The following is an 11821-nucleotide window of genomic DNA, read 5'->3' on the forward strand; positions in this document are numbered from 1 at the left end:
ACTAAAATTTTTCTTAGTTCACCAACTTTTGTGTGTTTTTTCCCCATATTCAGTGAAGTTCAATTTTAGTGTCCCACTGACTTTATTATCAACACTCCTGTCCTAGGAGTGCTAATATATAAAACAAGAAATAAGAGTTGGAAATAACACTTGTCTAAATTTGCATATTTTACTGCTATCAATTCTCTAAATTATCTGTAAAATTAAGATGATCTCCACTACTGTCACTACTGTGACAGTTTTGTTAGTGTTTCTACCTTATCATGATGATATAATATCATATTAAGGTAAATATTACTTTGCATAACTTGTTTATTGATGAAATTTTCACACTAAGATAGCAGCAACCCATATACATGGGCATAACTTGATTTTAAAATTATATGGAGGCCCACAGATTGTGTATTTCTGTATTTTGTTGAAAATAAACCTAAAACCCCAGAAAATATTCAATTGTCTAAGCATATAAATAGTTTGAAATAGAAGTTTAACGAGTACTCTCATATAGTGTATACTATATTGAATGAAATTTTTGCTTCAAATCACTAACATGCATATATTTCCCATACTCTGCATTCAATAGAAATTATGCCATGGCTACAAAAATTAAAAGAAAGTAGACATACAAATTCCAGAAAATATCTTTATACTTGATCTTGACATAATGAAGACAAATTAATTGATTTTTAAAAGATGATAAAATTATAAGATTTCTATAGTATTAATTAAAATAGAAATATTATACTTTGTATGTTTCAATCAAACTAGTCATCTTTTCAGGTATTTGATACTAATTGTTGATAAATAGACCAGTTTTCTAAAGTATTCAGTACATTGTATAAATAGTCCTATCAAAGTCTCATTTGCTAACATACTAATAAATTATGTAGAAATTAAAATACAAATATGCTTTATGTCTACTTAAATGTTATAAAAAGAACATTAATTTCTACGTTGATTGTTGTTTGCTATAACTTGACTAGCAATCTTTAGTTTTACCATGTCTGTACTAGATTTTATTGAGATTGTTTCTTGAAGCAGTGATATTATTCAAATATGTTTAGGTTTATTTTAATTGGAAACACTAATAATTTACAGTATCTTCTAGTGATTTAAAAATAATGAGACAATTTTATATCTGAATATTGGTAAATAATTTTTCCTTAGAGAACAATTTTTTACTCCATTTCAAGACAAATTAACTACATTCTATGTGATATTTAATTCCTATGCATTTATTTTTCTCTTAAAGTTAAGGGATATGTTAGTTATTTTTCCCATAAGGGCTAGAAATAAAATTCCTCTTATACTTCTCTTTCTGTTTTTAGCTCTTGTTTTTAAAACAGCGTGAATTATCTCCATTTTGCTGGAAACTTTAGTAACTAAAATATAAATCCTACACTAGAACAATAATAAACCATCTCTTCAGAGATAGTAGCTCTGATAGAAATATTGAGAAATTTACATTATTATATTTTGAGATTCTCTAAAATTATAGATCATCTCCAAACTATATATTTTCATTTTAATTAGTCAATATATTTTCTTTAAAGTCATCCTGCTGCAGTTCATTACCTCGGTCTATGCCACCTGTACTACTGCACCAGTCTTTCATCCTCACTTGAGGGTGGATCTAGAGAGAACAAGAACCAGTCTCCACTTACCCATAGCAATCTTGGGGGAGACAGGTCACATAGGCCGACAGGAACAGGCAGCTCTACAGCTTGTGTTCCTACTTTATCCTAGGGGGAAGAGGTCCCATATCTACATCTTAATCCATCCCATTTCTGATACAAAACTATATATTTCAGTGGAAACTGAAAAATTCTTGCAATAGAAGAAATAAAAATATATAAATTAAAAATTATTTCTGGGATTGAGGCCTGGAATCCAACCCCTGGAATTAGATTATACTGTACTATGATGGGTAGAGTGTTGCTTTGCATGGTTTAGTTTCAATCTTTGGTGTCTCAGACAGTCCTTCAAGCACCACCAGGATTAATTCCTGAGTACAAAGCCACCTCTGAGCATTGCCAGAGGTAGGTCCAAAATATATATAATAAACTATATTCATATATTCATATATTGGTATATTATCTGATATATAGTATATTCCAATGAATTAGAGAAATAGTACAGAGGTTAAAGGACATGGCTTGCATATTACTGTCTGCATTTTGATCTGTGACACCAATGCAGCCTCCCACATCATCAATGACTCCAGTGCAACTCTGGAAGTCCTCCAGTACGTCTGGGATGGTTCACATAATCCCTGGAAGTAAAGGACCAAGCAGCTCACATCCTCAGATCCACATATATAATCACTGATATGACTAATCCAGGAACATTCAGGCCGTCTGGACACTCTTGGGGAAAACCCCCACCCACCAAAATTCCTTTTAATATAAGTCATATTCAAATTCTTAGTTATAAAAAGGATTTCCAATAAGGCACTGTAATTCCTCATTATACTTGGAATGGACAAAATAATAAAATACCAAGAAAAGAAGAAAACAAAAAAGTTATCTGTTCCTTTTTTATATATATAAATTGTTCCTGACATTAGAGCTTCCCTACCAAGGATTCTATATTATCTGATTTTATTGATAATTCAGTCAAGTTAGAGTGTCAGACCAATAACAGAGTGGGTGTGTCATTTGCCTTGCACTCTGCTGACGTGAGTTCGATTCCTGACATTCTCTATGATCCCCTGAATCTGCCAGGAGTGATTTCTGAGAACAGGGCCAGTAGTAACCTCTCAGGGCTGACAGGTGTGGCCACAAAACAAAGAGAGTGAAATTTTCTCTTCAAAATTGTAAAAGTACTACATCAAATATATCTGGCTACCCTTAATATCTGCTTGAAATTTTTATCCTCTTTCATCTCAGTAAAAAAGGAATCACCTTGAATTGTGACTTCTGGTAGAAATGATGGTTACTAAGCACAAGACACTGGTAATTCATCTCTTCTGTACACAACGGGAAGATCATGATAATCCACTAGTACTATAAGTGCTAGCCAAGAATGAATACAGCCAAATACAGGAACAAATTTAAAAATCAAATCAAAGAGGCACAAGAGAAATAATGCCTGGTTAACTGAGAAATAATTGTCATTAAGTTTATGGAAACTTTCTCAATCTAACAGAGTTTCTATAAAAGGGTTCATTACTAATATATTAAATAGTAAAAAAGAAAAGAAAGAAAAAGAAAAAGAAATTGAAGAGACCTTTCTGACTAAAATCTCCTTCTGATCAATTTTGTAATGTTGGATTTAGCCAGAGCAATTTGGCAATTAGAAAAAGAAAAGAAGTAAAAGGCATCCAGATCAAAAAGAAAGAAGGCTATCCAGAAATAGAAAAATTTATGTATGAAAGAGATCTACTAAAAATGTTAAAAGGAACAATGAGTTTAGTAAGGTTGTAAGATCAATTATTTTTCTATAGCCTAGCAATGAAGAATCCAAATAGAAAAGTAATAAAGCAATTCCACTTATAATAGAATAATAAAAATTCCTTAGAAATAAATTTAATAAAAACTGAACTGTACCCATAAAGTACTTAATAAGCTATATGACAGCATTGAAATAAATCTTAAAATATTAACTGAGAAGAAAGTCACATCATAACAATGAATCAGAGAATTAATATTGTTAAAGTGGGAATAATGTAATATCAGTCACAATCCCATTTGACTTTCATGGAGAAATTTGTGGAGTGATACTGAAATTCATGAGAAAACACAAGAAACTCAGAACAAATAATTTTTAAAAGTGAAAACATTCAATATTCACCTGTTTGTATTTTGAACCTTAAAATATAATTTTAAGTATACAGTACTAATTTAAGGAAAAGGCTTGGATTAAAATTCTGAGTTTAGAATAGGATTACTAACACATTTTTTTCACAAAATTGAATTCAAAATATCACAATCCTAAATATAAGTAAAGATACAAATCTTTAAAAAAATTTGAGCTTGGTTTAAAACACTATTTCTTTTTTTTTTTTTTTTGTGGTTTTTGGGTCACACCCGGCAGTGCTCAGGGGTTATTCCTGGCTCCAGGCTCAGAAATTGCTCCTGGCAGGCACGGGGGACCATATGGGGTGCCGGTATTCGAACTGATGACCTCCTGCATGAAAGGCAAATGCCTTACCTCCATGCTATCTCTCTGGCCCCTAAAACACTATTTCTTATGTACAATACTTATACTATAATCAACAAAGCAAAATTAGAATAATTGGGCATCACCAAATGCAAAAATTTTTGTGCTTTAAAGATTTTCATCAGGGAACTAAATGAAAATAGTATTTCTCTAAAGAAGATACACAAATAACCTGCACACATAAAAATTGATATCAAATTTTATTGTCAATCACTAAGCAGATGATATACAAACCACAAATTAAATATATTTTATACCTAATAAAAAGAAAATAATAAAATCTTGATTGACAAGATACAGAGAAATCAGAATCCTCACAAACATTTATGAGAATGTGAAATGTGTGAAGTGATAATAACTAAAGTTTCTGGTTTTTCAAAATGCTAAAAAGATATAAATATTTAATTAAAACAAATCTTTAGACTCTGAACACAGAACTGGCATTACAAAGAAAAAAATATATATACATATATATACATATATACATATACATATATATACATATATATGTGGCCTAAAAGGTTCCATAGGGGCATATTTGTGTTTGCATATATAGCTTTCTAAAACAATGTTACCTCAGTAAATATTTTACAAATAATAAAGCGATGATCCAAAAGTTTTACTTAAAAAAGTAATAAGGATTAAATGAACATATATTTTAGTATAAAAACTTAGCCTTAGACACTTTATTGACATAAAACATCACCATAAAAGTACAGAACCTAAATTTCAGCTTTCATCATTATGATAAGCAACAATTAAAACCCTAAATTGACATCAATTGATGGAGAGATGTGGAATAATATTAGACAGAATAAAATACTGAAGTACTTGTACATAATACAATCTAGATAAACCTGAAAGTATAAATCTAAGTGAATAAAATTATTTACAAAGTATTATCTATTTTATAATTTAATTGTCATAAAATACCAAGCAATTTTATCACAGATACACAGAAAACTGTTGTTTGTCAGTATGTTGGGGTATTTAATGAAAGGAGATGAAAGGAGAAGTGGCTGTGAATAAACATATATTTATTTTGACAGTTATAGATGTTTCCTTAGTTGCAATGATCATTGTACTCTGAACCCAATAACAATATTTGAGTAAATCACCATTGAAGGTGAAAGAAATTTAAGGTATCTGAAAATTCCACTTCAAGCTATTTGTAAATCAAAGAGCATTTGTATGCTTAAAAAATATTTCTTTTTTAACTTAAAATTTTAGAATATAGCAGGTCAGTCCTTACCAAGATTTAGTATCAGTATAGGAAAAATCCTTCTTTCCACAAATACAATTCCCAAAAATACTTGACAAGTAGAGAAGGATGATGGGTGAGTTTTCTGAAATCATTATTATTAGAAAATGCTGGATATGGAGGGTTTCTACCTATATGGATGGGAAACTCTGGAAAATCTCTAACTTTGTCATATTATCCTTTTATTTCACTCACAATAAAGAGGGAGGCTAGCCCTGGGACAATCACATGTGTTGTGAGATAAAGGGTGGGGGTATAGTAATTGTGCAACTATAAAACAAGGACACCAAATGTAATGTAAACTGATACCTCCTAAAAATAAACAAATTGTGGTGTTGGAGAGATAGGACAGACCATATGGCCCTTGACTTCAATGTGACTGAACTTTGTTTGAACCCTGGTACTGCTCATAATCACTGAAGCACCTCCAGGAGTGATCCCTGAGTATTTAGGCAGGACTCAGCACCAAGTACTAGGAGATAGTCCAAAACATACAAATAGGCAAAATAAAATATTAAGTATAAATGACAAAGAAAAATACTAAAAATACTGAAACAAGAATATCCTTTTGCATTATGAGGTTAACAAAAATAAACTCATTGAAACAGCGTCTATAAAGCAAATTCTGCTGCTTTTTAGGAAATTCTTTTTGTTGGCTTTTAAAGATGAAAGTTTTATGCCCCCACTCTCAAAGTCATATATGTTGAAATCTAATCTCCAATGTGCTGGTGTTTGAAAATGTAGAATTTTACAGGTGATATGTCCTGTGATTGAAGCCCTCCTAAATGGGTTAGTGCCACAGGATAGCCGATCCTTAGCATCTTTTGCCATGCGAAGTTTCAATAAACAGATGGTTCTATATGAGCTAAAAGAATTCATACCAGATAATAAATCTGCTGGCACTGTAACTTTATACTTCATTGTCCCCCAAACAGGGAGAAACAAATTGATAGTTTATAAATCACATGGTTGCAGTCTATTGCACAATTTTAGCCCAAACTAACAGGACTACCTTACACCATCATCATTGATATAGCAAAGGGCAGATTTCAGTTATTTGTCCTCAAATCTATTGGAATTATCTCACCATTTTCAACCCAAACCATTTTCAAATATTAAACACTTGAAGGAAAATTCAATGTCCTGCAAATCCATTTTTATATGTGCTGCATTATAATATGCTGCTTGTTGATATTTATTTCCACTTCAATTCATAGTGGTAAACTCTAAACTCCTATGAAATTTTATTACTAAAATACATGAAATAACTTGGACACCCAGAAAACACAGAGGTGGTTTCATCCTCAACTTACTATTCTCAAATTCTCTTCCTTGAAGATTTGCTGCATGAGATTGAGCTGATGCTATGGTATTTAAATACTTAGTTATTCCAATATTTCTAGGTATGTTCCAATATTTCTACCACCAAGGGATCTTCTCACTTATGGTTTTGGATCATATGAAGCAGCAATAAGGATATATTCCCGTCTCTTTACTAAGGGGCTACTCTTTGTGGTGCTTGAGGGACCATATGTTCCAACTATGGAACCATATAGAGTATCAATGATGAAATCTGCATCAACCTAATGCCAGGAAAAGGCTTTATCTGCTATAGTATCTCTCTGGCTCTTATTAAGAGATATATTGTCAAATTATATACATTTAATAAGAAATCCTCTGCTTTTGAGGCATGTAATGATAGGTTCTTCTCCCATGCCTTTTGTTAAGTCAGGAAAATCACTCACTTCTGACAGCAATAACAAGCAAAAGATTCAGTATTTTTTCCAGATCCCTATTATTTTTCCTTTGTATGCCTAACTTACTCTATGCTTTAAAATTCATCGGAACATTTTCTCAAACCACATAACAATTTGGCAGTTTATCTCCTTCGCTAATGGTTCTCATGCCTCATGAATTAACTAAATCTTTACAGGCAAGGTGTGCTTGTGACATTTAAGAGGACTGAAGCACTCAGATATGAATAAAAGCCAGCTCAAATTTAGCTGGTAACTGTCCAGGTTACTAGATGAGTTAAATCTAAAGAGTAGACATATTACATTTTATCGCACCTCCTGCCACATATTATGATGCCTCACTGGTCAGTCTGAGATATTTTTTTTGGCATTTATTTTTTACATATATTAAAGTAGAAAAAAAACTTTATTTTGTATTGGTAGGATTTCATATTGCTTAATTTAGCTACCTCAATTCAATATGAAACCAATGTTATTTTTTCAGCTAGAATTTCAAGTGCTAAAGTTAAATTTTCACAGATTTATATCAATGTATCACGTGCATGAAAATGCAACATATCAACATTTCAGTTTCTGTGAAAATACCACTTATTTTACTTTTGAAGACAAGGTATAAATAAGGTTCCTGATTTTCTATTACCAATTGAATCTGTTGTCACTCTCCTTTGGTTCTTATTTGGAATCAAAGATAAAAATAAAACTTTCTTTCTGTTATGCAGCATCAGAGTGTAGTAGAGATTGACATTTTGAATGAGTACTTCTATTGTACATATAGTTCATTTTAAGCTGTTGATCCTTTAAAATGTAAAAGGGAAATGAAAGAATGGAGGAGAGAAAAGAAGAGACAGAGGAACCCAAATACTAAGAAATGGTGAATTTTATCGATTTTTGTTTTATTTTGTTTTAGTTTGGGGGCCACAGAGGTTCTCAGGGGTTACTCCTAACTATGTATTCAGAAACTACACCTTAAAAAAAAGAAAAGAAATTAGACATGGCAAAATAAGGGGGAGACAGAGAATACAAGGAATTTAACCTGACTCAGTTGCATGCAAAGCAAACTCTCTAACCTGCTTGCCATCCTACTGCTCTGACACTCACAATATCAACTGGTATGGGAATTTATAAAGACATTCATGATGCATTGTTATCCCAGGTTCCTGTCCTTTCCACTAATTTTTTTCTTTTCATTGTATCAGATGTGAGTACATTGTCTTTTTTTATTTATTTTTTATTGATTAACATATTGAGGTAAACTAACATAACATAATATAGTAACATAACATAACATATAACTAATGTATTATGATAATACTTGTAAGTCAAAGAACATTTCAGATTAAAACACAATTTTTTATCATAATGGCTTACATATCTTTCACAGTAGTATTTTAGGTACATATTAACATTGAATCATGGGAGTACCCATCACCAAATATGTCCTCCCCTCATCCCAATTCCCTTTCTGCAACCCATATACCCCACTATCACCCCCAGACTACTAGAGTAGGTGGTCCCTTCTTTGTCTAGCTTTCTATTAGTGATCACATATCTGTTTGGTCCTTGTACCCTCCCTTGTTTCCTCCTCTATTTAAGAGGCAGAGCTAGATAAATTGAGTTATGTGGTTTTGGTTGAAGAAAAGATAAGCAATAGATTGGGGTACAAAATAATGGGAAAAAAAGAAGTCAAATACGCTGAAAATGGGAGGAGCCCTTCTAAAGGCTTTCAACCTCAGTTTGAGAGAGGATGTGAAAAATGTAATTGAAACACCACGATACAGAAAGAAATATTAAATTAAATATTCAGTAAGCACTACAGCAATAAAGACAAGCACCACACAATAGTCTCAGTTCTGAAATCAAATCATGCTGGAGTGCAAAGAGAAAAAGAAAGATAAGATAAGATAAGATAAAATAATATTGGAGACATCAACTTCAAGCTCTATACCAAAATAAAGACATCAAAAAATAATCAATCTAGGGTTTGGGGAAAAAAAAGATCAATTGATAAATAAATATGTAGAAAATGATTGTTTTGTGCTTTTATTTTATTTTATTTTTCCCCTTGCATAGGCAAAGTAACTATTGGGGATATTGTAGAGGGAATTCCCTTGGCCTAGGAGATACAGGGATTCTCCACCCCTGAAGTATACTGTCATGGATTAACTATAGATTCCTTGCATGATCATTTGCTCTCCCCTTGGTACTTTCGTGGTGTATGGAAGACTTCTGCTTTGTCTTGGATGGTAAAATCAGACCTCTGTCTCTAGAGATTTTGGTGATTGTGCAGCTGAAGGAATGGAACTTATGATGAAATCTTTCTTTGTGGTACTAGAAGTAATGCTTCTTCAGTGTCGTTATAATCCATCTTCTGTATTTGGTGGTTTTGGTCATTATGTTGCTCCTAGGAAAAAGCCTGGGATAAGGTCTTTCATTATGTTTTCGGAAGACCTGTTCAGTTGTGGTTGTCTCAGTCAGAACTCTGGAATTGGAGATTTTGTTTGTTGAACAGATCATAGACCAAAAGCAAGGCTAGAGCTTTTTGTTGCTGTTGTTGGTGGTGGTGGTCCGTGGATGTGTACTGTCCAGTCGTGGTTGTAACAACTAGTCATCTGTATATAGCAATCTTGGGTTTTGCACAGATCAAAGGGTGACATGTTTTTTGATTTTGTCTTATCGTTAGCTGATGAGGAAGGACAACTTGCTCTTAGATCAAGTTGTTCTCATTTCCTCATTGTCAGGTTATCAATTTAGAACTGGTGCATGTTGGCATCAGAGCAGCATTGTGAATGCCCTGGAGGGGATTTGGCTCCTGGAGCTTTTGTGGAGAACTCTGTCATTTCTATGTCTGGGATCCAGGAGTCAAGGCTGGACAGTCAGTGTCTAGTTCCCTAGAGCCCAAGTTATTTCCACATGACATACGTTCAGGGTGGGAGATGTCGCTGTGTTGTAAACAAGTATGAGTTCTTATCCCTAGTAGATAAGAGCTTGTTTTTACACGTTCAATTTCTACCTTGTTTAATATGTCTTTGCAGGAGGAAGTGGTGCTACATTATATTGCTGGCGGAGAGAAAAGAAAACAGACACCTGACAAAAACTAAGAATATATATGCTCACACATATCTAAAGGAAAAAATGTTTCTTTAAAAAAAACAGATTAAATAAAGATGTAATTAAAGGAATAAAGTGGGGCTGGGAGAGACAGCATGGAGACAAGGCATCTGTCCTTTCTGTAGAAGGATGGTGGCTCAGATTCCAGCATCCCTCATTGTCCCCCATGCCCACCCCGGGCGTTCTCCAAGTATAGAGCCAGGAGCACCCTCCGAGTGCCACCAGGAGTGACCCAAAAGAAACAAAAACAAATCAAATCAAATAACAAAAACTAAAACAAAACAAAACAAACAAACAAAAGAAACTAACAAGAATAAGAAAGAAAAGAAAACAAAACAAAGAAAAAGGGAGAAAGTGAAACAGAAGATCACTTTACATTTGGGGAGAAACGAGATAAGAGATTGTGTTATATAGGTCTATACATATGATGAAAGTATAGACTTCCCCATTGTCTTTTGAGATTTGCTTTTGAGGAGTGGGGTCCAGGCAGGGAGGTCTCGTGTAGAATTCCTGCATTGGGGGTCCTTTGGAGCTAGTACCGATATCAAGCCACAGTCCACATTAGCGAGAGGTGATTAGAAGAGCCACACTGCTTGGATCAGTTGGGGTGTTGGTTATGCTTTCTTGCCAGGAACGAGGTGAGAGTGGGTGTCTCTTCACTTGGGTAGTGGGTACTGGCTCATTGGGGTAGGGAGTCGGTCTTGGCTCTATTGTCAAATATTAGTTGACTGTATATCTGGGGATATATGTCTAGAAATTCTGTTCAAACCCACTGGTCCGAGGCTCCGTTTTTGATCCAGTACCATGCTGTTTTTATAACTATGGCTTTATAGTATAGCCTCAGGTTAGGTAAAGAGATGCCACCCAACTTTTTGTTTTTCAGTATCTGTTTGGCTATCCTGGGTCTTTTGTGGCTCCAGATGAATTTTATGATTGATTGTTCTAAGTCTTGAAAGAATACTGTCTGGATTTGGGTGGGGATTGCATTAAATCTATATAGAAGTTTGGGTAGGATAGTCATTTTGATTATGTTGATTCTACCTACCCATGAGCATGGGATGTTCTTCCATTTCCTTAGATCCACTTCAATTTCTTTCTGAATTGTTTTGAAAATTCCCTGGTAAAGGTCCTTCACTTCCCTTGTAAGGTTGATATCTAGGTACTTGATATTTTTTCAATTTTAAATGGAATTTTTAAATGGAATTTTATTTTTAATCTCTCTCTCCTCAGTTTTGTTATTTGTATAGAGAAACGCTACTTCTTTTGTGTATTGATTTTGTAACCAGCCACTTTGCTGTAATGGTTAATTGTTTCTAGGAGTTTTACTGTGGAATCTTTAGAGTTTTCAATGTATATCATCATATTGTCTGCAAAAAGAGATAGTTTGAGTTCCTCTTTCTCAATTTGATTTCCTTTGATTCCCTTCTCTTGTCTGATTGCTATTGCAAGGACTTCTAAGATTACATTGAATAAGACGGAGAGAGTGGACAGCCTTGCCTAGTTCCTGACCTTAGTAGAAATGCTTCTAGTTTTTCGC

The sequence above is a fragment of the Suncus etruscus genome, chromosome 8 (assembly GCF_024139225.1).
Source record: "Suncus etruscus isolate mSunEtr1 chromosome 8, mSunEtr1.pri.cur, whole genome shotgun sequence".
Classification (NCBI taxonomy): Eukaryota; Metazoa; Chordata; class Mammalia; order Eulipotyphla; family Soricidae; genus Suncus; species Suncus etruscus.